At 43.3% G+C, this 27323-nt stretch overlaps 1 protein-coding gene across 14 annotated transcripts in view; it reads right to left on the bottom strand.

The window, feature by feature from the left end:
* Nucleotides 1-27323, bottom strand: part of LOC109041486 (pumilio homolog 1) — a 376227-nt gene that overhangs the window by 296717 nt on the left and 52187 nt on the right. The gene's annotated exons all lie outside the window — the stretch shown is intronic.

Here is a 27323-nt window from a genome sequence, read left to right as displayed (position 1 = left end):
ATTGCTGAGCTGTTCAGCTATCAGAATATTGAGTGAATTCCACGGAAAGCCAACTTTGAACGAATCAAAACCAGCGGGTCGATTGTTGAATCGTTATCGAATGCTTCTGATTGATAAATCCCTATCTTAACAATGCTATATATCGATCAAGGTCATTCGATAACGATTCAACAATCGAGGAGCTGCCAGACCAGCGCGACTTATGCCACGACGGTAGACCGAACTGTCATGTTGAAGAGGAACGCCATTTAGCTTTCAAATGTTGCCAACTTTCTCCCTGATCGATGATTCATTACTGAGAGAGGACACGGTAATTTTTCCTACCGCTCTGAGATGCGTCGAATAAAACTGCGCTGGAAAAACACATTGGATCTAGAGTCTAGACTCTTAAAAAAATCGACAAGAAAAAGTACTCTTGATTCAATCAGAATCTAGCTTAAATCAAGAACCAAGCCTCTTAATTTAAGCGGATTTCGTTTTGATTCAAGCAAAAATCCGATTGAATCAAGAGCATTTTTCCTTGTCAATGTTTTCAAGAGTCTGGACTCTAGATTCACTGTGTTTTTTTCCCCCCCCAGTGTGCTATGCGACTCTCTGAAAAAACAAACGGAAAATTTACGAACCGTCACGAGAAATTTTACATTCTTCGAGAAAATTGGCAACGGCAGAAAGCTCAAACGGCGTTCAGCCTTACTACAGCGGTTGACGAATTCCGCTTTGAGGCCGCATCCTTGCAAAATGGCGAAGCCTTCCTTACGAGGACCTGCTGAGAGGCGCTATTCACGCGGCGCGGCGCACGGTGGATCGAGTCAACGGGAGAGGTCAGACGAAAGTTGGAAACTTAAACGCTTATAACTCCGTTAATACAAAACAGTGAGGTTCTAAAAGCGGTACCATTGGTATCCCCGTAAAATTTCCTGCCGCAGGGACACCCCTTGAAATTAAAATGTGACGATATGAACATCAAAATTTCCAGTTTTAATCAAAAATTTCGTGTCCGCTCTCTCTGACTAACTCGATCCACTGTGCGGCGTCGGCGAGGCCATCGCGGACGGCGATTTATTTGGCGGCCCGAAAAAGAGGGTGCGAGAAACCCTGACCCAGTTGTGGGCTCCCCCAAATCATCGTTCGGGGTAAACGCTCGGTTCGCTCGAGGGACGATGCCTACTGCGTGACAGACGTCGACACGATAAGCGACGGAATCCCTGTTTATGACTGATCCAAGAAAGACTTACTCTGATGTACTACCATGCTGAGAAAAAACGCTGTAAGTGCATATACGCGTTGTCCAATTTCCTCGGATAAAATATTTATTTTAAAGAAAAGTTAGGAATATATTTCCCTGGATATTTTTGGTGTATAAGATCAAATTGGGAATAAAATTTTATGACGGATGAAAGGAGAAATTAGCACTATTTTCCTGGAGAAATCATGAAATAGACGGTAAAATTTTGCAATGTTTGGGAGCTGATACAGCATTCTTCCATTGCATGTCAGAAAACATCACTAGAAATCATCGCGCAGTAACGATCGTCCTGGGAGTAGTAACATGAATTAATCCCGACTTAAAACGTCCCGGCTGAAAGCTCCGTATACTGTTCCCTGCTCAGGAGAAAATACAGATAGCATGAGAAAATGAAACCAATGGATCCTGTCAAGTAGCTCCTCGTGTCGGGAATTCGTCATTCGTCCTGCTCTACAGGACAAAATTCAGAGTCTTCCCGTAATGTTTCCCGGTTTTCTTAAGAAAAATTGTATTCTTCAAGATATCTAAAAAAGGCGAAAAGCAAAATAAAAACTCTTTCATCTTCCGTCACCGCATTAAAAATACGATGAGAGCAAAAAAAAGAAAAAGTTCTCGGTTTTTGACGCAGATTGCTTGAGAAATTCCCCGATTTTCCCAGCTTTACCCCATAACTTGATGAATCCTGGCGATTCCTTCATTCTGACCCTCAACATCACGACGTTGTATCCGTGAACGATTTACTCTTTTTCTCAACGTAGGGCTTGAGGAATTCGTCTCTCACAAGTTATTTTCGACTAAACGCTGTGACGTCCTCATTTCTAATTTAGAATTTTCAGCGAAATGTTAGGGAAAGTTTCTGAGTCGAGCCAATACTTTCTCGAAAACTCCTCTCAAAGATGGACGAAGATTAAAGCGCATCTTGCGTTATGGACCTTCGCGGGGGAAAATGACCTTCGTTTCGCTTCTGCGCAGCCTACAGAAGAGACATTTTCAACCTAAAACTCATGACTGGTGGTGTCTAGGATTTTGTTCCGAATTCCATAAAAAAAAAAGCGATGAGAGCAAAATAAAACAACCACTGTGGGGTACTCTGCACAGGCAATTGTCCGCATAGATACCACTGGAGATACCACCTTCAGCGCCCCCGAAGCCAGACGCTTTGAGAACCCAAACATTGCGTAACGACAGGAAGACTCAACCTTTGACATTCACACCAGGACGACCTGCGACGCGACTACAAGGCGCAGGCGTCATCCTGAGTGGGCGAGCGAGACACGCCGCGACGCTGCCCCCTTGCCAGATGGTGTAAAAAACGCAGCGTTTTTCACCATTAAAACCCATGTAAAATATCAACATTATATTGCACACACTGGCAACCTTCGCGACGCGGTGCATTTGAGCCTTTGTTTGTCTAGACATCCAATATTGCCGGCACGACTGATGCAATGAAGCTAATATAGCATCAAGAGGAGAAGGCACTAGTTCGTTGCCAAAAAGAAAAAACGAAAAACAAGGAAGCCTGCTTCCAAGGGTAATGAGTAAAAGGCCGGCGTTACGTGATTCAAAGGGGGGGGGGGGGTAGGGCTACGTCACGGGGGCGTTACAAGGGGGAGAGGAGGGTCAAAAATCGAAAAAAGTGCGGTACGTAAAACTTAACCAATGAATGAGGTCCATTGATTCGAGGAGGTGGCAAATAACAATGAAAATGTTAAGTTGAACGAAGTTGACAACACCGACGTAAAATTACGATAATAATCGCTCTGAAACACTTAATGAGAAAACATTACTCTTCCGTGTGAAAATACTTTATGAGCTAATTTTTTAACAATTTTTCTCCGCCACTGGATGACGTAACAAAATAGATTGAGTAGATCTGAGAGTGAGTTTTACCGCGTGAAGACGTAATTCACGAAGTGTACCCGACGCTCAGCGCTTGTAACCTTCAGCAGTCATCGCGCTCAACGTTTTTCGTCATTCTTTACGTAATATTTGGGTTCCTTGAAAAATCTGGAGGAACAAAGACCAAGAACTTACACTGATATTTTCTGGCAAAAGAATCATCAGTGTTTCAAAAAGATATAGAGGAGATGTCGAGATATTTTAAAATAAATCTCAGTTGACGGTGAAGGATAGAACTCAGGCTTTCTTTTCGAGACTTTAAAAAAAAAAAGATTTTCGCGTTTCACTTGATTCCAGCCGACGCACAGTGGATCAAGTCAAAAGGAGAGGTCGGACATGATTTAAAAACTTTAAAATCGTAAATCTTAACTAATATGAAATAATGTTGTTTTAAAAGGAGTTTCATTGGATTTCTCGTAAAATTTTCTACAAAAAGCACCCCTTAAAATGAAAAACGTGACGACATAAACGTAAAATCTTACATTTTCGTCAAAAATATCTTGTCCGACTTCTTCCGAAAACTCGTTCCACTGTGCGACGCCAGAGATATAATTCTTGCATACAAGTATATGAAAAAAAGGAAAAGAAAAATGGCGCTCAATTTGCGTTGGCCGAAAACGAAATAAAGTTTCCGCTGAAAAGAGCGCACTGCGATTCGGCATGATTGGTCATTTCGTTCGCGGAAGCGTGATCTCGTCACTCCTCTGACGTCAGAGCGTTTCTCGCTTTCCACATGAGCCCCAGAGAGCATGGATTCATATGCGGGATAAGGCTCACCTGGAAATTGAGATACGCCCTTACGTCGGAGGGGCGACGATTTGTGGACTCGCAAATTGAGCAGCCGCACCGTCGGTGAGCATTAAAATGATTTTTACGTCTTTCCTTTGCGTCATTTTACGATGGTAATCATACCGAGATAAACGATGTTCAACATGCGTTATTTAAATCTTTAACGCGCGATCCGCGTTAGTGATACAGAAACTTGGAAACGTTTCGTGCACTTGACAGTTGCGTCAGGCTTTAATTAATAATGTCCAAGCCGGGCCCAAATTTCAGGAATCGGTTAAAACAATCGCGTTGGAAATCTGTGCGTTAGGAGCGTCCACACAGTTGCCCGAAATAGACGTCACACTCGAGGAAAACACTACTTGCAACTTTACGCTACAACGAAAGCCGTGGGCAGACCTTATATTTCGCCCACAAAATCGAGAGTATGCAACCCGGCCCACAGTGGAGTTAAAATAGTTGCATGTTGGGTTCGAACCCAACTTCGTATATCGACGGTGAAAGTCGGCAATCACATAACTCGTTTGCGGTGTCTGAAAATCTCCGCCTCTACGTCATTTTTTTGAAGGAGAGCAAATTGACATTATTTCTTGAAGTTTTTGCAGTATTTTCTTCGCATTGAGAAGAAAAATCATGACAGTTTTAAAGAATTGCCGTTGAGTAGTTTTCCATTTAAAAAATAAAGTATGACAGGAAGTCTGCGACGTCGCAAACCGAGTTATGTGATTGCCGACTTGCACCGTCGATATTCTTCCCCTGTTTTACGCTCCGCGCGTCATTCCAATACTGACATATCTTTCGGAAAAGCAGCGAAGTAAGTTGGTTTTTAAAACGTTATTTTGAGGGTAATATTTGTTCTGTGTTAACCTGCAGGGAGTTCTTCGGGATAGGAAAAGTACGAAATTAATTTTAATGCGTGTCCATAGATACTACGTTCAATGGATTTAAGGTGAGTGTTCTAAAAATAGACCCCAAGTTCTTTTCTTACATAGTGCGTTTTGAAGGAAGAGAACTTTCAAAGATAAAAAGTGTTGAGGTTTGGCTCTTAAAATACTATTACATTCAAACGATATTTTCTGCTAAAAATAAAATAAGCAATCCAATGTGCAGAAGTCCAAGAATATTTCGAAAAATTGAATGAAAAATAGTTTCTCACATCATGTTTACTGTAGGAAGACAACTTCAGAAAGTTTCCCCCATGATATAACTCAGTACGGCTCGGTTTTTCAAACACTAAAAAAGACTGCAGGATCCAAGGTCTGGAATCTTAAAAAAATCTGACAAGAAAAAATCCTCTTGAATCAAGCAGATTTTTGCTGGAATCGAGAGCTAAGCTTCTTAATTTAAACGGATCTGCTTATGATTCAAACAAATGTCCGATTAAATTTAGAGAAGTGTTTCTTGTCAATTTTTTTGAGAGTACTTCAAGACTCCGGGTCCAAGAGGTTTTTTTTGCCAAGGAACCTGAACCAAGTCTGAATCATCAAATCACGCTAAGCCCAGACAGGGTGGCAAAATTTCATAAAAATAAAATCTTAAAATTCCAAATGATACATGAATATCTCTTTGAAATTTAGAAATTTATGGAAGATGTTGAAAAATACCGGTTCCCTTTCATAATTTGCAAACTGCAAAAATTGTGAATAATTTCTTCGATTTTTGTACGTTAGAGTGCGGGTTACAAACTCTTGCCTCTGAAAGATATGAAATATTTCACCGAAATTTCCAATCTTTCATTCATTTCTTACGTTCCGTGCCACTCTGAGCCCAGAACCCTAAATTACAGTTATTGTCGTTTTTTAGCCAACGTGCGTTAAAATCTCAGCATAAAGCTGAAAATCTCAATACAGAGTGAAAAAGCTCATATTATGAGCACCCTTTTTCCTCACACGTTGGCTAAAAAACTCCACACTGGAAAAAAAAAAACAAATTGGATCTGGAGTCCAGACTCTGGAAAACATTGACAAGAAAAATACTCTTGATTCAATCGGATTTTTGCTTGAATCAAAACGAAACCCGCTTAAATTAAGAGGCTTGGTTCTTGATTTATCTGATTGCGGAAATGTACTTTTCCTTGTCGATGTTTTTAAGAGTCTGGACTAAAGATCCAATGTGTTTTTTTTTTTTTTTTTTTTTTTTTTCCAGTTCAAAAAAACTATCTTACGACCCGTGCGTCCACCGCAATCATTCTGCGCAAATCACAGTGGTAATTACGGAATCGCGAGGAAAAGGCGGGAACCGCGCCTCGGCGGGACTGCGGGCCGGGGCGGGCATGGGCGACAGCGGCGGCGGCGTATCGATCGCCGGGAGCCGGGACTCGGGACTCGCCGGCCGGGGATCCGGGATGAACCCGGGAGCGCCGCGGCGCAGCGCCGGGCCGAGCCGAGCAGCGCAGCGCGTCGCGGCGCGGTTGGCGGCTCGACCCAGGTCAGGACTTTCCCTGTCTGCGCAATGCCAGGGCCCGCACAAGGTCATTGTCGAAACTCCCCAACTTCCTTTCGCACAACCGCCGCCGCCGCGCTCCGCTCCCGCCAAATGCGAATCGCCGCCGCCTCCCTCTACCCTTTCTCCCGCCAGCGCCACCCCCGTCGCCCGGCGGCCGCCCTCTACTAGCCTACATACAACCGTCGCCGCCGCCGCCCCCACAACTTCCGCATCCTACCCCCGCCGCCGCCTCCCCTCTGCTCTGCCCGGAAGGAGCAGGAGCAGGATGGGGGAAAAATCAACGGCATCCTTAGCATTCGCCCTTTTCAGAATACGATGGAACAATTCAATGACCACGTAAATACCTTGCGATGCTAACTGCACTGGGAAAAAAAAACACATTGGATCTAGAGTCCAGACTCTGGAAAACATTGACAAGAAAAAATACGCTTGATTTTTCCTTGAATCAAAACGAAATCCGCTTAAATTAAGAGGCTTGGTTCTTGATTTAAGCTAGATTCTAATTGAATCAAGAGTACTTAGTCTTTTCGATGTTTTTAAGAGTCTGCGCTCTAGATCCAATGTGTTTTTTTTCCAGTGTGCTACACTGATAAAAACATTCGTATTCTCGTGTAACTTCTGGTTAATATAGGAAGTGAAAAGCAAACCAACACAAATTATGTGTTAACGTTGGTACAGTTTGCGGGGAATTTAGCGCAGGAAACAATGAAGAACAGGGAAAATGCGTTCTTTCGATTGCAACGTTGGTATTTGCTCGTTGTTTTAATTAAAATTTCTTCAGAAAAACTAGCAGGCATTTTCTCTTGAGATTGTCAACAGACTGCTAGGGTTATTTTGTGTCTAACTTCCCGTATTAAACAAACTTTTGTGTTGAAATTTCTCTCTGTGTAGCATGTGTATACTGATTAATTCTTCTTGGAGAGCTAACGGGGATTCATGGCTTGAGTTTGTCAAGGGATATTTCTCCGTAATTATCCAAATAAAATTTCAAATAAAATCCTAACCGGTGTAAATTAAGTCACCTCTCACCAAGTGGACTGCATTTTCCAATGAGAAACTACGAGCATCGCAATACCAAACTTTGATCTTGCAGCTTCTTTTAATTTGTAAAAAAAAAATCTTAAAATTTCATCTGCCTCTAGGTATTTGTACACAAGAACAACTTTCGTTCAACTGGAAAATTACCCTATGAGTTTCGTTCGTTGATCTAGTATTACTTGATTAGCTGCATGGGAAGGTCTACCGGAGTCGCCACAGAATTTAGAAATTAAATACCTTGATATTTCCCCGATTTTCCGGTCACACGCCGATCAAATTTCCTGACAATTGAAGATATGCCGGATGGTTAAAAAGATGCAATTAGAGATAGTTTTCAAGCGGAAAATGACGTTCCTTCAGCGTCAAACCCATCCTAGAGAGCAAACAAATGTGACTTACTAATTGGTTCTCCACACTTCTATCATTTTCCTTGACCAGTTCAGGTTTTCTCTGACTTTTTAAAAATTACTAATATTTCCAAGTTTTCTCAGTACTCCCTGACTGTGGTAACCCAAAATTGCACAATCTTAGTATCATTACAATGCGGGTATTTCTTCATTGCAAAATGTTGCTCAAGTCTTCCTGAAAATACGAGCCCATCTGCACGAGCTTACAATGGGCCTGTTGCAAACTTTTGCTAGAGCAAAACTAAGAGTTGTTTCTTACAGATAATGCCCTAAAAATCACGATGAGCGCATCGGCAAAGTCTGAAATTCACTCATAACTTCACAATCTGCGTAAGAAATTTGCGGTTTTTTGAGCTTCCCGCTTCGAAAACGATACTACGGTACAGGTGAACATTTTGTTAGAGGAGTCGTTCCATTGGCGGCAATACTCATCATGGCCGACGCCAATCCGCCAAAACACGTGTGATGGGACGAGATAACACCTGAACAGGATTAAACCACATCAAGGCGGATAAAGAATGGTGGTCGCATTTCGATTTTGGCTGCCATCTTGAAGCGTTGTGACGTCAGGAGGGTACGGGTTATGCCGTGCAATCCGAGGTTGAGTCGGCTCCCCCGGCCTCGGCCAGTCCATGTACCCGATGTACCCGATACCGTGTGACGTCCAGAGGGTACGAAATGTGACCACCATTCTTCATCCGCCTTGAAACCACATAACAATCGGCGTGTTTACGTTCATATTTTCCTCGCCCGCCTTAATTGACCTTGAACTCTCCTCGAATTACGCGAGGAACTGCGCAAGCGTCGGCCATGATGAATATTGCCGACGATGGAGCGACTCCTCTAACAAAATGTTCACCTGTGCAGTGGTATCGTTTTTGAAGCGGGAAGCTCAAAATAACGCAATTTTCTTACGCAGATTGTGAATTTATGAGTGCATTTCAGACTTTGCCGATGCGCTCATCGTGATTTTTGAGGCATTATCTATAAGAAACAACTCTTCATTCTGCTCTAGCAAAAGTTTGCAACAGGCCCATTAGATCCACACGAGTATCTATATCGGGAAATTATTGTTTTGTCTAAGCCTCACTCTCAGTGGGTTATCACTTGTGGATTTTTCAAGAGGCTCTCAAGGCCTGCAGTGAACAGACACGATTTAGAGGAATTGGTATTTATGAGGAAAAAATTATCACTGGCAAAATAATTCAGTTAAGTTGTAAATTTGCACGTCCAGTACTCTATTGCAATCGTAGTTGTTTACGATGATGACAAACACTGGATGGGAAGGCTCCATGGGTGCGAAAAAATAACGCAACTGAACCGAGAGCTGAACAGTTTTCTTACGTAAAAAGATGGATATGCCTGTACTCTTTCCATAATGTACTTGCAACTTCAACGAAGAGATTCTCCCGACGTCAAATTAAAGCCAAATGCTAGGTACATCAGCAGAGATTCCGGTTAACATTTGTACCGATTCCATTTCTCTTAAACTGGATTCATCATCAATTTTCAACAAAAAAAAAATTCGTGTTTCTCAGATTTTCTTCCCATTTCCTTGACACGAAAATCACTAGTAAAATAAATTTCCCTGACATGCCTATTTTTTGAGGATTCCCTGACGTTATCCCAAATTTCCCTGACATAAAAAAACATTCCCTCCCTTATCCCGGTTTCCCAGGTCGATGGGCGGTGCTCCCGTGCGAAAATAAATACTAAGATTCCCGGTCGTTCAGACCCTGCCTGTCTCAGTGCCTCACCCTAGACGCGCGCAAACTAATTCACCGAATTCTGCTCCAATCCAGTCAGAGGCCCGGAGCCGTCAAGTCGTAACCGCGCGACGACATTCAAATCGACTCCGATTGATTTTCTCGTGAGTCCGAAGAATGGCGATGCGAAACACGCGAGATCGCATATCCAGCGCGGCGGCATGTGAAGGGGGAGGGGGGGGGGGCTGACGCCGGGGGAGGCGGGGGCGGGCCGCGTAGCGTCACAGCGAGCGCGGCGTTGCTCTACCTTGAAATGGGAGTTCGTTATACCGGAGTATCGATCCCTCCGGTTCCAGAAGGTTCGCAACAAGTGGTTGATTCTCCGCCGAGCGCCGAGCCGAGTCTGCCGGGGCTCGGCGCCCGCCGCAGCGCGTAGCGCCCCCCCCCCTCCCTCCCAGGAGGAACGACGGCTGCCGGATCGTGCTCTGTTTACATGCTACACGCTATTCCATTGATGCCGTTTAAGTTAGAGCACCTATATACGGGAGAGGACTGCCATATCTGTGCCGCTCTCTGATCGGTTCATCAGATTTAGGCTATCATGGAGCTCCAAAGTTGGCCCGATGTAAACAAACCCGATCCAGAGGAACACGAATTATCGGCTGAGAAATGGACGATAATCACACTCAAAGGTTAATTTTTGGCAAAATATCCATCGGAGTACGATTCGAACTCAATTCAGAGGTTAGATATGAAAAAGGTGGCAACTTTACTCCCCAGAAACCCTCACCTCCCTTCCACGGGGACAGAGCTCCGTGTGGTAGGAGGGTAAAAGGCTTTTGGGGGACTGGGCAAATTGCACAAAGTTACGACTGTTTTCGGACTAATTTACTGCTCGACTCACTTCCAACTTGCAAATTCATCAGTATGAAAGTTATTACTCAATTACGAGCGGTTCTTTCTTTCTGGGCGCTTTATCGACCGGCACATACTCCGGTGACGGCGTTGAAGTTACGTCATTCATTTGATGACATTATAGCAACGCCTACGTTGGTAGAACGATGTAAACAAAAACGAAGAACGAGAACTGTGGAAGGATATTTCTGTTTTGACAAATTAATGCGCTGACACGATACAGAACACCTTGACAAAATTACGAGTTATGATACTACAGTAGTCACCAAACGTGAAAAAATGTCTCGGTTTAAAAACAGTTACAGGAAAATAAACGGGACCTTAACTATTCAATTGCGTTAAAGGCTTCCTTGTATCTTATCCGGGGATCCGTGTTCTTGGGCCAATTTGGAGATCTAGCAATTTCTCGACAACATGGAGGCGCCAAGTAGGTAGGGCAAAAAAGGTGATGCTTAGCGGATGAGTTCGGACTTTCTTCGGAGCAATTTTAGTCGATTTGCAGGCACTAGTCTTGATTTTGGAAAGCAGGGTGTCTAGTATTTATCAATTTTGAAAAATCCTAATATTTTCCTGATATTTCATAAAAAATTCCTGATTTTTTCATTTTGAAAATTCTTGATATTTTCCTGAGTTTTCTCGTAAAAACTATATTTATTGCATAAATGCATGCGGAAACTCAATTTTCTGATAAAGTGAGAAAAATTCCTGATAAAACGTCCGATTTTTCTGATTTTTCTGATCGGCCAAAATTCCTGATATTTTCCAGTTTTTCCTGATGCTAGACACCCTGGAAAGCCCCCCCCCCCCCCCCTTAAACGATAAAGTAGTACCTCCTGACAACTTTTGTCTCCCTCCTCTCCGCCAAGTTACGGGTGAAATAGCGCTTTAGGAATGAATGAACAATAATAAATAGGGATCGTAAAAAATTAAATACGATTCTCACAACCCTCCATTGTTATATGTCTCTTCGAAATTGACCCCGATATCCCTGCTTCCAACTACTCGCAAATTACACCATCGGACCGATCCAATCTCCACGCTTCTTTCATGGGTCCCAGGGGGTCTCCGTGGATTCCATTCACTATCGGAAACAACTTGACGCCGACACGGCGGCGAAGGGCACTGGCACTACGATCGATACACAATTAATTAAGCTGGAAAACACATCCAGGAAATCGAGTTGAAGTCCTAGTTATTCTTGGAATTCGGTATTGAGGCGACTCACTAACGACGAAGTTGCTTCGCGGAAAGGAGCAATGCAAAGTTCCTCGTTAAGGAGGCTTGTAAAGTGGGTTGGGCGCTTTTCACCGGGAAAATCGAAACCCAGTCGGCTACAAGTAGATCAAGAGGGTATTTTACTTCGGCCGAGACGAGAAGAATATCAGCCTCGCTTGGGTCTCGCATACTTATGCTCTCTTGCAGAGTACTTTTAAGAACCTTTGTGCGGCGCAAGGGAAGAGATTTGATACTAAATTTCGGAGGTTTCCATCGCAAGAGCGAAAAAAATCGATCCTTCGTAAGATCGTTGACGCAACTACTAGATGACGTAAAATTCAAAGACATTCGGCTTTCCAATAAGCAGAGAAACGAGCGTGTGACACGAGCCAAGAGACACCGACATTTTCGAAGCCTTCACTGTCTGGATGTCTGCTAAAATTTAGTTTGGATTTTCCTGAAATTTTTGACGAGGTTTCCACATTTTTGGCGTGAATATATTGGCACTTGTTTGATTTAAAAAATCTAAAATTGTAATGAAATTCATAAAAGTTTTGATAATCATTTGAAGAATTCCGAATTTCCTGATCGAAGACAGATTTTCCTGATATTTCCCTAACGGCATCGACTTTCGTGATACCGTCTAGTTCTTACTAACGGTGGAAACCCTGACTGGGGGAAAAGGGTAGATGAGACGATTTTGAAATGAAGTCGGCGATTAAGTGACGAAAACACCAGATCGCAGCGACTCGTGAACAAAATTGTAGAATTTTTTGTTTGAAGGATGACCAGGCAATCGAAGATTCATAAAAGATTCAAGCATATCCAACGACTTTCTATTGAGTTACAAATCCTGATCATCGTTGACATCGAGCTGAAAATTTAAGGTTAACGGGGGATGAAAATTTACCGTGGAATTTCTTAACTCAATGCCACGCAACTCCGGTCAAAACTCGGGTAGATAAACCGTTCCAGCGTGACGTAGATGAATGAATCGATTGTATCCTGTGCTTCCGTTTTCATCGAGATGGAGCCACCGCTTTCCGCATGGACAACCATTTCGGGACGTCGGAAATTCCAACGCTTCCGGGGAAAGGTGAGCCCGCTGCAGCGCGCCGCACAGTGGATCGAGTCAATTAAAGTGGTCGGACATAAAATTTTCGACTAAAACTGCAAATTTTAGTGTTTTACTTCGTCACATTTTAAATGTCAAGGGCGTTCCCACCAGAAAATTTTACGAGGAAACCGTGAACCACTTTAAAACCATCGAAGTTCGGTATCGACGGAGTTGTGAGCGATTGAAGTTTCTAGATTTTGTCGGACCTCTCCTACTGATTCGATCCACTGTGCGGCGCTGATGGTGCGCGAGAGCAACAGGAATTTAACGCTCTTCGGGGGATGAACCAAGGCTCGTGTCGAAGATAAACTCATAATCTGCCCCGAGATGTAATGTGAGAAGGAAATCGATGCTCGAAAAGCCGCGCCGCTGCGTCATCGGGTAAGTGCGCCACTGGCTTGCACTGGCGCCTCGACGTTCGAAACCTTTTTCTGACGAGGCCGCAGAGAAATAACACGATTTTACGGAGGGGAAAAAAATCATGAAAAGGAAAAATAAGGTCGGCGCGAATGCAACTGAATATGTAGGTCTGAAAAAAAGGAGGAAAAAACGATACTTTTTGTTTCATTTTCCACGAACTGCTTCTTTTTTTCAGCGGTAAGCCAACCAGCGAGGGCAGTAGAGATTTACCGTAATTTTGTGAACAAAAAAATTATTTACTTATTTTGGAAGAAAGGTTGAAACAACCGTGTTATGCTAGAACCGGCTATGAGAGAATTGTTTAGAGTGTTTTCTTCATAATCTCGGGTAAGATCACAGGAAGCTTAATGGCTTCAATTCACTTGTTTCGAAAATAAATAAATCCTGAACGAAAATTGGGCGCAGTGCAACGCAGTTTGGCTGATTACGGTTAAAATTGGTCCCGATTCATAATGTAATTTTTCCATACAAAGTGTGTGGAATGGAACAATACAGGAGAGAACTGAAAAGGAGATGCAAGGCGTACATTGACTGCATTTTGAAAAATGGAACCAGGAGCATTCCTATGTCGCTAAGATAGTACAACTTTGTTTTACCTTCTTCTTCTTCTAGCTGTTGACTTTATGGTGATGAACCTTGCAACTTTTTTACCTTGCAAATATAAACTGATCATCTAAACAAGTTTTATCTATACTCCGCATAAAATGCTCTTGGTTTCTTTTTGCAAAATGCAATCCAATTATGAAACGTGAGCTTCCTCAAGAAAATGGAATAAATAAGCTTTTTAAAATAGATCCGAACAAGTGGTCACAGCCGCTAGCAATTCCCCATGGTCTGGAGAGCGAAAAAAAGCCCCTCTTTTTTGGTACACATGACATTAATTATTCCTCGTAATAAGCTCGAGTGCAAGAACAGTGCCACAAAGGCCGTTGAAGCCGAGGTTTTAAAATTTTTAGGAGAATTTCGGCTAGAAATCTTGTAACTACCAACACTGCCAAGATTTTCGGTACCTACAGAACAGCGCTTCGGCCGAACTAAGTCTACCGTGTACCAAGAACCGGCTTGAGAAGGAGACGGAAGGGACTGGTTTCACGGCATGGCCGCCTTGCACAACCCTCGCATTTCGCAAGAAGTTCCCCCTTCTAATAACGACGGATCGTTGGCCGCAAAAAGTGTGCATGTTTCCTCCGTTGCCACGTCTAGGTACATTACACGCTTCTAATGAAAGTTTTTGAAGCATAACATTCAACCAAATCTATTTGACCCCGCCAAGGCTAAAATCGCGACACAGGAATCAAGAGGAATATATATTCATGATGGGTACCTACAGCGATTTGAAAGGCACTTGATCATCTTTCAAATCGTGTTTCATCAGAGACCTCTGCTTGGCCAGTGAAATCCTCGTCCTAGCAGGGTACCTTGGCGTATACCTAGGGAAACTTTAAACCCTGCGAGTTCAATTTACGATGTGCTCAGCCATCATACTTCCTAGTTAAGAAAAGCAAGTTCCGATAAAGAAAATGAGAACTTCAGGGGGAAAAGATGTAGGTATTTTAAAAAAAAAAAATTCGACCATTAAGTTCGCTCGATTACATAGCATCTTTGGGAAGGGACTTCGAGTTATCCTCGGTTTTCACACATTATTATTTCAATTTAATGTATTCGTTTTTTACGTAAGATATTCGGCTAGTAGTCGTTTGGTAGTCGTTCCAGTATGTATTTTTAGACTTGTTTCCCGTTGCTTCATGTTTTTTACTTAAGTTTGTGTCTCTGGACGAACGAACTTAGAAAGGTAATTACGGACGGTAAAATTCGATTTTCCCTGATGTACTCTTCTAATTTGAACATGACGGCATAAGGTTGCGTGGAATATAAAAACTAATGCATGCAGGTGATTCAACATAACAGAGAACGATACATTATTTGCTGATTTTGACGTAAAACTTCCTCGGCGTACACAGTTTAATGCATTAACTCAGCGTGAAACCAATTTTGCGAATTAATAAACATTCGAAAAGAAATCCATCTCAACATCGAACCTCACGAAGTGTTACTAAGGAAAAATTGGCAACAAGTAGAACAAACTAAAACCGTTACAATTCGGCAACACCCCCTCCCACGCAGATTGGCTGCCTTTTTAACGAATCCTAAAAGTCTCGACTAAACCTAGTATCTGTACTCATCTCTTCCTCAATTTCGGTAAGCGATGAGCCACATCGGATTAGCTTACGGAGCGATCGAATGATGGGTGGGCGGCAAAGTTCGGGGCTGGAGCAAGTGAGTACGAAATAGGAAACGAGGCACATTGACATCTCGCGCTGACCTTCAACTTGGGATATACGACGCGGCGGAGTGTGGCGCGGTGGGAACTGCCTGTTCACGACTACAACGACCACACATCAATGATACATTGGATTCCACCAAAATAGTTTCCAACTCCTCAGTCGAGCCAATACAGCACTGTGGGACGCGATTTCCACACATTAGAATTCGAGAAAATCGGACTTTTACCACCGAAACATAGAATATTCCTAAATGGAGACGTTGCATGTGTGAAGAATTTGCGATTTGACGGTTAATTCTTTTGTAAAAGTTCGCAAGAAACACGATGGTGCCACTGGTTTTCTCTGAAATCAACTCCCAAGCTCAAAAAAAGCTCTCAAGTTGAGGCCAAAATGGAAGGGATATCCCACGCTATCCTGAGAGTCCACCTCTACATCAAGACAAACTCTCCATGCAAAGATAGGGAGCAAATGCATTGACAGGGCTGCCACTTTATTTGGGGACTCCAAAACTGAAATCACGGCAACCCTGTCAATGTATTTGCTCCCTGTCTTCGCATGGAGAGTTTGTCTTGATATAGAGGTGGACTCTCAGGGGATATCCCCTCCATTTTGGCCTCAACTTGAGAGCTTGTTTTGAGCTTGGGAGTCGATTTCAGAGGGCACCATCGTGTTTCTCGCAAACTTTTACCTAAGAATCAACAGTCAAATCGTAAATTCCTCACACATGCAACATCTCCATTGGGGGGATTCGGCTTTGCCAGTGCTAAAAACCGGCGGTAGCATTTGGTTCAAGTAACCACAGTTCCATCTCTAGTAACCACACCATCGGTCCCAGCGACCGAATGAACGAACTAAGCCGTGTTGTGCAAATTTCGTCGCTTCGCTAGCGTATTTCAATTACCACGTGAGCCCTGTTTCACGAATGGATTGACGATTTCTGGGGCTCGTGCGGACATTGAGATACACCCTTACGACAGAGGAACGACGATTTGGAATAACACAAAGAAAATACTTTAGTAGTAATGGCTAGGCCACTTCTACCCATGTACCGAAGGACACTTAAAGCAATGTACCAACTCCTCGGTTTCCTGGAGATTTACCACGAACGAAACGACATGGTTAACAATAACGAAAGTCAAGTGTAGGCTCCAAGATTTCCGGGGAAGCATAGATAGCCAAACTGTCGGTACTCGGAAATACCCTAGGGATCATAGTTTCCTGGGAAAGCCGAAATTCCAGGATCGGGAAAGTGCCAAGGCATATTTCGGATGGCTTTTCAATGTGACAGTAAGTGCCACACGAGCATGTGTTTCCCTGCTGAAGCTTTTCAAGAAAGTTCCAAATTCCAATTGAACCCCTAGACTGAGCAGGGATCCCTGCCAAATTCTATTCAAAAATACCTGACGCAACACACTGATCTGAATTTATAAAAGGATCTCTCAAGACATGCCTTCAATTCAGATTATTAACTAACCTATAGACCTGAAATACAATATAAAATAAAAATAAAGCATGAATACTCCCCTTGGTAGCCTCGGAAAGACAAAACTATCACATCGAAAGCAAATTCCTCTACGCAGAGAAAAATTACAGGGAAGTTCGGAAGCACTGAGAGAAAACTTCGCTGAAAATTCAGTCTTTCAATTCAATCGAGTGAGGTGAAAACTAATTGAACGCTCGTTTTGATTGCGCCTCGGGGAATAAAATAAAATCGTTATGACAGTGACGTCTTGAGCTAGCGATGCCTACTACTTAATAGCACATACTTAATCAGAGCTTGACTTGCGATAAGAAATCGCCGGCCGAAAAAAAGAAGCGCTTACAACATTCGAGCACTATAGAAAAAGTAGCATACTTAAACGCCGTATCGACCCAGCACGAGAATGCATTCGCGGCCGAGATAAGACAACTACATCTATTTTCAAACTAAAAGAACGAGTGAATGCCCGGAATTTCTTCGATGAAATTGAAAGCAATTTCTTCAGTGAACTGGGAAAATTATCAGTTGAATCAATGCTGGTTCTTTAGTTTTGAACCCATTCTCTTCAACGATGGTAGGGATCCCCTGGTTGTGCTTCTGTAAAAGATTCAGAAAGAGGCTGAAGGTTCTCCTGACTTTTCTCCTGATTTTCGAATCGTGACCCAGGTTTTTGAATTGGCGGAAAGCGGTCCCTTTACCATTGGCGGATCCAGAAAATTGGCAACATTGTTTTTCTCCATTCAAACCTATGGAAATGTATCGATTCTTGCAGGGGCCAGGTGCTCCGGTAAGAGTCGATTTTTTAACATAGGTTTAAATGGAGGGAATCCGGTGTTGCTAAATTGCTGGATCTGCCTCTGGCCTTTACTGATGCAAATAACATGTGAGAGGTTCGTCCGCGTGGGGACGCGACGCTAATCATGTGCTTATATTTTGGAAAAAAAAGAAACTTCCCCATTTAATGTAGCAGTTTGCATCTGCTTGGTACGGTTTTTGCAGCCGTCAAGCCGGGGACGTCACACACTACCTCATATGTAAAAAGTCTAAATTGAATGCAAGGTGTAAGATTTGACGGAAGAATAGAAGGACCGTTGTGTAGCATAGCAAAAATAATGGGTTGATAGCCACAATTTGTTACGCCGTCAAGAACTGGGAATGAGGGAATATGACATCACATACGTAATTAATTAGGATGACTAACTTTTAAGTACAGAGATGTGTAAATCGGATGATTACAGCATTGCTTTCCAACCAAGTGACTTAACCCGGCATTACCTCGTTTACTTGAAACTCTTCTTCAGAAGTGCTTTATATAATGAAAAATTTATTGTGTGCTTTTCTAACTAATGTGAGGGCCACCTTCAAACACTTGAGAAATCTGCGCAAATCCGCTGATCCTTCAACTTTAATTTTTAATGAGGTTGGGCATGAAATTGGTTAGAACTGAGGAGATTGAAAGAAAATATCAAATAATCTTCCCTGGCTAGCTTTTTCTCAATTTTCAAAATTGGCACATACCCAGATTTAAAAATGCCATCATGTTGCATTGTTCACTAATAATCAAGCCAATAGGGTGAGCGCTCCTCACAGCATTAGCAAATCTCAGCACTTTGGAACAGCATCTTGGGCTAGAAAGTTTAGACAATCTTAGGACTGCATCGCTTATTCTGTACCTAGCACAGATTATGTGAAAAACCCATTTTTTGGCAAATTAGACATAGACAAGGAAGGATGAGAAGTCAATTTGTAAGCGTCAGATGTAAGTACATGAAAAAATGGAAAATCAGAGAACACAGGGACCTTTTTCCAAAGCAAAAGTGTAATGATCCCAATAAAAAATCTGTTCTACCAAGGTAATCATGCTTTCATGATGATAAAGGCAAGGTAAATAACTACACATGTACCTGTATGATCCGCTTCAATGATCAGAATGTACGGGCTTACACTAACATACAACAACATTCAACACGCAGGGCACTTGAAGCTGTTACTCAACGTCTGACTGAATGAACCAACTCAACCAAGTGCCAAAGCCAATGGGAATTTCAAAGAGTAAAATACAACTTAGGGAGCAACGTTGATTCCACAAGGAGATTTTGAGATTCAGAGCCATTCACGGGTCAAACAGAACCCTAGCAAAATATAGATGTGGTGCAGATTGTCCACATTGCGTTCTTTTCAGAGGATGATGGATGGCTTGCATGCACACAGCTTGCGTGCAGCACAGTGATCACTGGATGAGATTCAATCTTCGTGCAACAAAGTTGGGTAAATTTGTTAACCACCATTCGGTAAATTGGTTTACTTGATATTTGCCCATTAATTCTTTCCCCTAACTTGACACTAAATCCGTTATCAACAATGAGGATTGAGTAAGAGGTTACTGCAATATTTTAAATGCAGCTCAAGATATACCTCACTACCAGTGATAATTAAGAATTGATATTTAATAACAAACAAGAAACAATGGTTGCAATTAGCAATTATCAGAGCGGCGTAATCCTCAGAAATGATTAATTATTTGATCAGATCATATTTGGAGCGAAGATTCTATATTAAACCAGCATAGAGACATGGTTATGCCAAGAGCACACAATGTGAGGGTTAGAATTGCTGAACTATCGAACAGTCAGAATCAGAATCGCTGAATAGACAAATAGTCATAGAGCTGGGCCGATGGAATATCTTAAATATGCAACAAACGACCCACAGTTCACGTACCCCATCTCTGATATTATCTTTCATAAGATTCATCACTGCGCACCAAAGATGCGCTTGAAAAGCTACCCAAATGCCTAAGAGCTAGCTTACTAGGACAGCCGAGGCATTCTGGATAACGTTGGTGGATCAGAAATTTCTCCTTCTGGTATAACTTCAAAATATGAGGAAAATGGACTAAAGACAAAGCTCATAGACTGATGACACAGAAAAGTCAAGTTACAACAAGACAACTGAATGCCTAGCTTGGAGGTTGAAAGATGTGTAGCCATAACCTCAAAACCATCTAATGAGCTCAAATCTTCAATGGCCTATGCAATGCAGATCAAGTTGTTTCCTGCCATGACCTGATATACGGGATAAAAAATTCGCACAGACTAATTGAAGAAGGGTGGAATTGTTCGAAATAAGCTTCTCAAATGGATCGTTGCGATTTCAGCACGAGGAAACAAGTTGCGTTACTCACCATGTCAGGACCCATATCTTTCATTGCTCAGTACATCCACTTTGAGAAAATTATCCAATCTTATGTACACTATGATACACACAACACAGAGCTTCCAGCCTATACACTCCTCCGTGAATATCTCACAGAATCGGGCACTTTGCACAAAATTATACACTTATATACAAAACTATAAACAACCGTATTCCTCCGGGAGCGATCACATCCGAAAAACAATAGGGTAGGTTATGAAACGACGACACTTCGAGTCGGTCCTAGCCGACCACCAAACCCGATCGGAGCTGATGCAGACTGCAATTCCGACGTGAGGAAGACGCTCCTCGATCACTTTCCGCGAACACGAACGAAAAATAAACAAACTGCGATTTAAAATCAAATCGGGAAACCCGAGCACGTTGCGGGGGACACAGCGCAGCGGGTCACTCGCCGTTGAAATTCGAAGCAATTCCGCCGAGACCCGCAAAGAGGACTCGCCAAAACGTGAACGAGTAACACTACCGACTATTCACAAGGGTTAAATGCAATATTTACAAGAAAAATTCAGAAATTTACAACACGAGACGGGCGCATAGCTCTCGAGTAACAAAGAAGTTACACGGCGTAAGATCCACTAACCCAACCCTCTCCGCGATCGGCAAGATTCGTCGCGACACAGCGTTGCCGAGTTTGGCGTTGCGCGCGGCGCCGGCGCTTGTTGCGCGCCCGGGCCGGCGAGGAAAATGGCTACGCTCGGGCGAGTCCATTAGTTGCCGGGTGAGTTTGGCCGGAGGGGCGGCCGCCTCTCGTTCGCCGTGCCTCCGACGGTTCACCTCCGCGCAGACTCAAGATTCCTCACCTCGCTCGCTGCGTGGGTCCGCTCCGCGCGTCTCGGCCGATGCGATGTAACAAGTCCGAGAAAATTTTTTCTTTTTTTTTTTCGGTTTTCACGGCGCCGTGCGCGTGCGGTGCGGCGAGGATAAGAGCTCGACATTGCTTACGAAAGACCGAGATAAAATTTCCGGTGATAGTGAGAGTAGAAAAACTTTACACCTCCTCGACCGCGGGCGCGTCGCGTCGTTGCGACGAGAAGAATTTTAAATTTGCGGGTTCATGAAAAAAGTTAAAACGAAAATAAATGACGTCCAGTTTCAGAAAGAACTTAACCCCCATAGTGCCAAAAGAAAAAAAAAAAAAAAAAAAAAACGCGGCTAGCTTTTTCACAATCCTACTGCTCCGCGGAGAAATACATGCGAGCTTGCTACGATTAAAATGTAAATTTTCGGAAGGGATCAGAATGGAAAGAACCGGAAGAATGAGGAAAGATACAAGAAGGAAGAAAAGGAGAATAAGAGGAAGAGGAGACGAGAGAGGAAAGAGAAGGAAAGTAAATTTCATAAAAAGAGGAAGAAGTAGAAGAAGAAGGGTTCAAAATGCATGTGGAATTTCTGTTGTGCATTCTCTTGTTCCTTATTGCAGTAGGAAAGGTAAAAACACTGATAAAACGTTCAGACAAGATAAAAGATTCTGATACCACTATTTAAACTCTTGAGAGCGCGTATTGCCTATCCTCTCAAATGAAGGAAAATTAAGTGCGAGAGGCTGCACCACAAACAAAATTTCCCGCGACAATTTTTACGGCATTTCACTCTCCGTCAAAAAGAACCGAGAATTGTTACCATCACTAGTATTAGCTCGTTGAATTTCACAGCAAATACGTATCACAGTTCCGCCTCTTTCTTCAAAACTCTCTTCCTTCACATAGCACGAGCTTCATTTAAATTACGGGAATTGTAGAGTACGTTAGTGAAATCTAGTCAACCATCAAATGTATAGATTTCATTTAAACTCCACATTAGAATTCCAAGTTTGCATTTACGTTATGTCACGTACACTCTTATTAGCAGTTCAGGTGAATGAACTAAGAATATGTATGGACACACAGCATTTAGATAAAATCTGAGCCTTTTCCTATACATCATGAATAACGGAACGCAATTCATCACAAAACAACGAGAAAAGAATAATAGAAGAATAAACGCAAAGTTGGGTTTCGACCCAACAAGCATCGATTAAACTTCTCGTGGTTGACCGAAATAAACGTCAAGCTCTATGAAAACGCTGGTCTCACGGATACTCTAACGCGAAGGCCGTGCGCAGATCTCATATTTCGCCTGCAAAATCGAGTGTATGCAGCCCGGTCCACGGCAGAGTTAAAATAGTTGCATGTTAGGTTTGAACCCAACTTCGTATATTCTTCTATTGTTTCACACTCCGCGCATTAATCTGATGCCGAGTTTCTTTTTCGGAAAAGTATCTCGGTTGCTTTATATGGCGCTATTTTGTTCCTAATTCTTAATCTTTTTTAACGGAGGAGCCTACAGGAAGTTATATACGGGGTATTCACAAATGGTTCAAATCCCTTGTTACGGAAAATTGAGAAATGCATTTTAAACAGGAAATCGTATTACTTTATTTGATTTGTTGATGAAGAGGAGGACTGGATTATACTTATTCCGCTTCACTTGGAAATGACAAGAGCCTGAAATATTATTTCCTAATCAGAGAATGTAGTTCAATTGGTCAATCCTCTTCTCATCAATTAGTGCTTTCAACTTTTTTGCTGAATTGCACTTCTTCAAACTTTCTCGACAATTCTCATCAAGCTGGTACTGACATAAATCATGGGGGGGGGGGGGGGGGGGCTGCGGAGCGGTCATGGGATGGACTCCTTCAATGAAAGTAAAAAATAATTTTAGTTGCCTATCTATTGGGATAAATATTAAACGAAGTGGCAACAATGGACGGTCCTCCGAAGTGGTATAAGAAAATAACGACATCCACGAATTAAAGGGAGTAACGAGACACCGCCTTCAAAAAGTCGACGCAAAAGTAACGATCAAACCTTGAACATTCGAAGAAATTGTTCTACAGAGAATTTGCAAGCGCCATGACAAAATATTTATTCTGCTGACTTCAGATAGCTTGCCTGAAGAGTATTCGAAAGCTACGGGAAGATACTCCAAAACTAGGGAGGTTTGAAATGAATACAAGAGGGTCATCACAAAAAATGCCTTCAAACCTTGAGATAGGCAACTCTCAACAACCTTCACTTCTGTTCCTTTCCCTGCTAAATTACTGCCAAGCCGCCTTGTGATCGTTCTTTTCTCCTACAAAAGCTTCACTGAAATGATTCACCCATGTAGATAGTAAAAGTAAAAGCTCACTATCACTATGCTTTCTTGTCTCGTTTGAAATTCCATCAGGGCTGCCACAGAATTTAGAAAATGAAATTCCCTGACGTATCCCTGGCACATTTTAGTGACATTTTCTGTGAAGATATGCTGAATGGTTAGTAAGACATCATTAATTAATCAGCTTTCAGACAAAATGTGTTGTTCGAATCGTCAAGTTCATTCCAGGCAGCAAATAAAGGTGATCCAACAATTTTCCCTGGCGTTTTTCGCTATTTTCCCTGACTTTTCAAAATTCCCTGCCATTTCCCGGTATTCCCTGGCTGTGGCAACCCTAATTCCTTCGACACTTATATCCAATTTCAAGACTCACTGGGGGGAAAAAAACACATCGGATCTCGAGTCCATACTCTTGAAAACATAGACAAGAAAAAATACTCTTGATTCAATCGGATTTTTGCTTGAATCAAAACAAAATCTGCTCAAATTAAGAGGCTTGGTTCTTGATTTAAGCTAGATTCTGATTGAGTCAAGAGTACTTTTTCTTGTCGATGTTTTTAAGAGTCTGGACTCTAGATCCAATGTGTTTTTTCCGGTGCTTGAAACTTCACACTCCATCTCTAGATACGATTCTGGACGTGGGGAAACAGGTAGGCCTGAACGCAGGGCGCAGAGGGCGACAGCGGCACAAAGGCAAAGTCCAATTACTTAATTGCGAGTAAAGGAACAAGTAACCTTTGACGAGAAAGTGGTCGTCGGTGCGGCGTCGAGCCGCGGAGGATCGGACCCGATGAAAGTGGCGTCGACGGTGGGTGAGGGCGGGGGTGGGCGGGGGGCCGGGGGAACAGGGGGGCGTCAAGTTATTGATATTATGACATCCACAACAATTGTTCAATAAATCTCGATGCGAGCCACTCCGACTGCCAACGACCGATCGGCCGACGACTCGGGCATCGCGGCGATGCCGCTCGGCCCCAGGAGGAATGGCAGGATTTCCAACTCGCGACATCCCGGAAATTCGGGTCGAATCCAGTGGGTTTTGATCGAGGTGTCGCCCATGATGCCGAGCCGGACACGAACTGAGACCCTTGACTTACGGGCTGATTGCTGAAATTAATAGAAAAAGCGATGGACAAAGAATACATAAGGAGTATGGAGCGATCCTCCATGTGCACGGAGAAAAAAAACTTCGTGCGTGGGACCCGAAGTTTAGGTCATTTGGATCTCTGAAGTTTTCAGATTGAGCATCTAAACACGTAAGGTCTAGCTGTCGAGATTCGGATCACACATCTGACGCGTCAGTTCTTACATCTGAAGTACTTCAGATGTGAGAACCGAAGTTTTTCGGATGTGAGAACCGAAGTTTTTCGGACGTGAAAACCGAAGTACTTCAGATGTAAGAACTGAAGTTTCAGATGTGTGATCCAAACCTTAGCAGCTGGACCTTAAGTGTTCGGATGCTCAATTCGAAAACTTCAGAGATCCATAAGACCTAAACTTCAGGTCCCACGCACGAAGTTTTTTTCTCCGTGTGTGGTTCTTATCGACTAAGGGAGAAAATGATAGACTAACAAAGAGTCTTTCGAGGGTTGCCGTTAGTTAGTCTTTTACTCACCTCCTTTGTCCATCGCAACCACCTGCTTCCACCGATAGGATCCCTTCACGTCCTTTTTGTCTTCTTTGTCTATAGCTTTGTCTACAGATGTCAACAATCAGCTCGCTAGACAAAGCTATAGACAAAGATGACAAAAATTATAGTGGAGGAATCCTATTGATGGAAGCGGGCGTTTGGAATGTACAAAGGAGGAGGTTAATGGACTAACTAACAGCAACCCACGAGAGACTCTTCAGTTACCCCATCATTTTTTCCCTTAGTCTATAAGAACCACCCATTGCAACCAATAGGATCTCTGCATCCTCCTCATGTCTCCTCGGACACGCAAATGAACCTGTACAGGCTACGCCACTGCTTGTGGGCAATCTAAGGTTGCCGTAATTTCCCGATGAAATGTTAATGTTCGAGAAAAGTTACGAATAGTTTTCCTCGAAAGTTCCAGGCGCACTTGGCAAATTTTAAGTGAAACTTTCTGAAAAAAAAATCTCAGAGAATACCCTCACAAGTTTTCCCAAAAATTCGTACTTTTTCGTACGGCTAGAGCCTTTTACTGGAGCTCATTTGGCAATCTTCGTCACCGCGGAAAAAAGGAAGGAAAACTTGACGCGAGCTGACAGAAGCTGCCAGATTTCTTATGAAAAAATAAGAATTTTTCGAAACACTTGGGCATTTTTTTGATAAACTTTTTCCAGCGACTTTTGTTCGGCGACGATTCGGGAGAAGCCGAAATTTTCAAGGATCAATATTCCTGAATTCTCTAGAAAATTTAACATTTCAGCGAGCACGATTCGGTGACGTCCTGGTGCTCATGCGGCGTTCTTGCTCCGCAACAACGTAGGTTGATGCCGTGCCTCTGTTGTCATGACTGGGGGCTATGGATCCGAGAGCCGAGACAATAGAGAGGGCCAGGGCAGCTCACAGTCAACTCGTCGGATTGCGAATGTCGGTCATTCAACGACGGAGCTTGCCGGTGCCCCCCCCCCCCCCCCATCTCAAACCAACAGGGGGACAGGGCGAGCCCAGCCTAGGGTTGACACGAGTGGCGGGGTGAGGGGGAAAGGCGTTGGTCACCTGGGCGACGACATTTTGACGTCCTGTCTCGCAGCGGGGCCCGCTGGGCCCACGGCGTGATCCAGTCCAAAACGAGAGCGCTTCCGGATAAAAATGCACGGTGATAAAAGTTATACCGAACATAAGTTCAGGCTGTGAATGGGGCCTGTCACCTGTTCCAGAATAAAAGAAAAGGAAGGAAAAGAGTAGCTTTCAGACGACATTATGCAAAAAGAAAGCAGCGGTTGTACAGAAAGGTGCACAACTGCACACTGAAAAATATACTCCGGCCGTGGGAGCCGTACTTACGGGCTATATAGGCATACCGTCCGCGTTCCGGGCTCGGAGGCCGAAAGTTCCGGGCGTAGCACCCGGAGCAATCGAAGCTACGGCTCTAGCACCCGGAAGTTTCGGCCTGTGAGCCTGAAACGGACAGTAGATCTACATAGCCTGCAACTTTTTTTCAGTGTGAGGTTAGCTCGTTAGCTATAATTATTGAAAAGTTGAACAACTTTCGGAATCACCGTCTTGACCAAACAGCTTGTCTGGTATGGTCATTAACAGAATGACGGAAGAGAGGCTACCAAAGAAAATGCTTGATTAGGCTCCTCTTGGGAGGAGACGAAGAGGGCGCCCAATGAAAGGGTGGTGACAGGGGTTTTTTAATGAAATGAAGGAGTGCCAACTCCCTGAAGGGCTTCAGTAGGACGGGATACTGTGGCGGTTAGGTTAGGTTAGGTTGGTCCAGGCAAGCTCCTATCGGAATAACCCAGGCACATATCAACGACGCATTTGGACGGCCTTTCCCGGAATTTTGAAGTTGACCTTTGTAGGGGGCAATAAGAGCGGTTTCTTACGAATTTCAGGAATTTTTTGAGAAATTCATTTTTATGACCAACCCCTTTGGATTCGACGGAAATGACGCCTCCGAGTCGGCGGTCTTGGTTTTGGAAAAAACCAAGTTTACTTGGTTCCTTAAGAATGAACTCAGGGTCGACGGTCTCGATTTTGGGAAAACCAATTTCATTTGGTTCCTAGAGAGTAAATAGTAACGACTCAAATCCACGGGGCCACCTCGAAAAAATCAGAGCCGTCCTTATAGTCTCTCCGTCCAGACGCGGTCACGCACCGAGGGAGATCTCAGGGAATATCCTTCGTCCGTACAAGAATAGAAAACGAATCGATGAAATATCCTGAGGAGGAGGAATACGACGCGAAAATACCTTGGGAGATTGCAGTTCCCGGAAAATGAGAAATGAAAACGGATAAGACGCGGGGGTAAAGCTGAGTGGGTGCAGGAGCGTGGGCGGGAAAACAAGTAAACAAAGGCGGACGGCGGGCGCTC

This window comes from Bemisia tabaci, chromosome 7, assembly GCF_918797505.1.
Source record: "Bemisia tabaci chromosome 7, PGI_BMITA_v3".
Taxonomy (NCBI): Eukaryota; Metazoa; Arthropoda; class Insecta; order Hemiptera; family Aleyrodidae; genus Bemisia; species Bemisia tabaci.
Note: the sequence above shows the minus strand (reverse complement) of the source record. Positions and strands in the feature narration are given on the sequence as shown.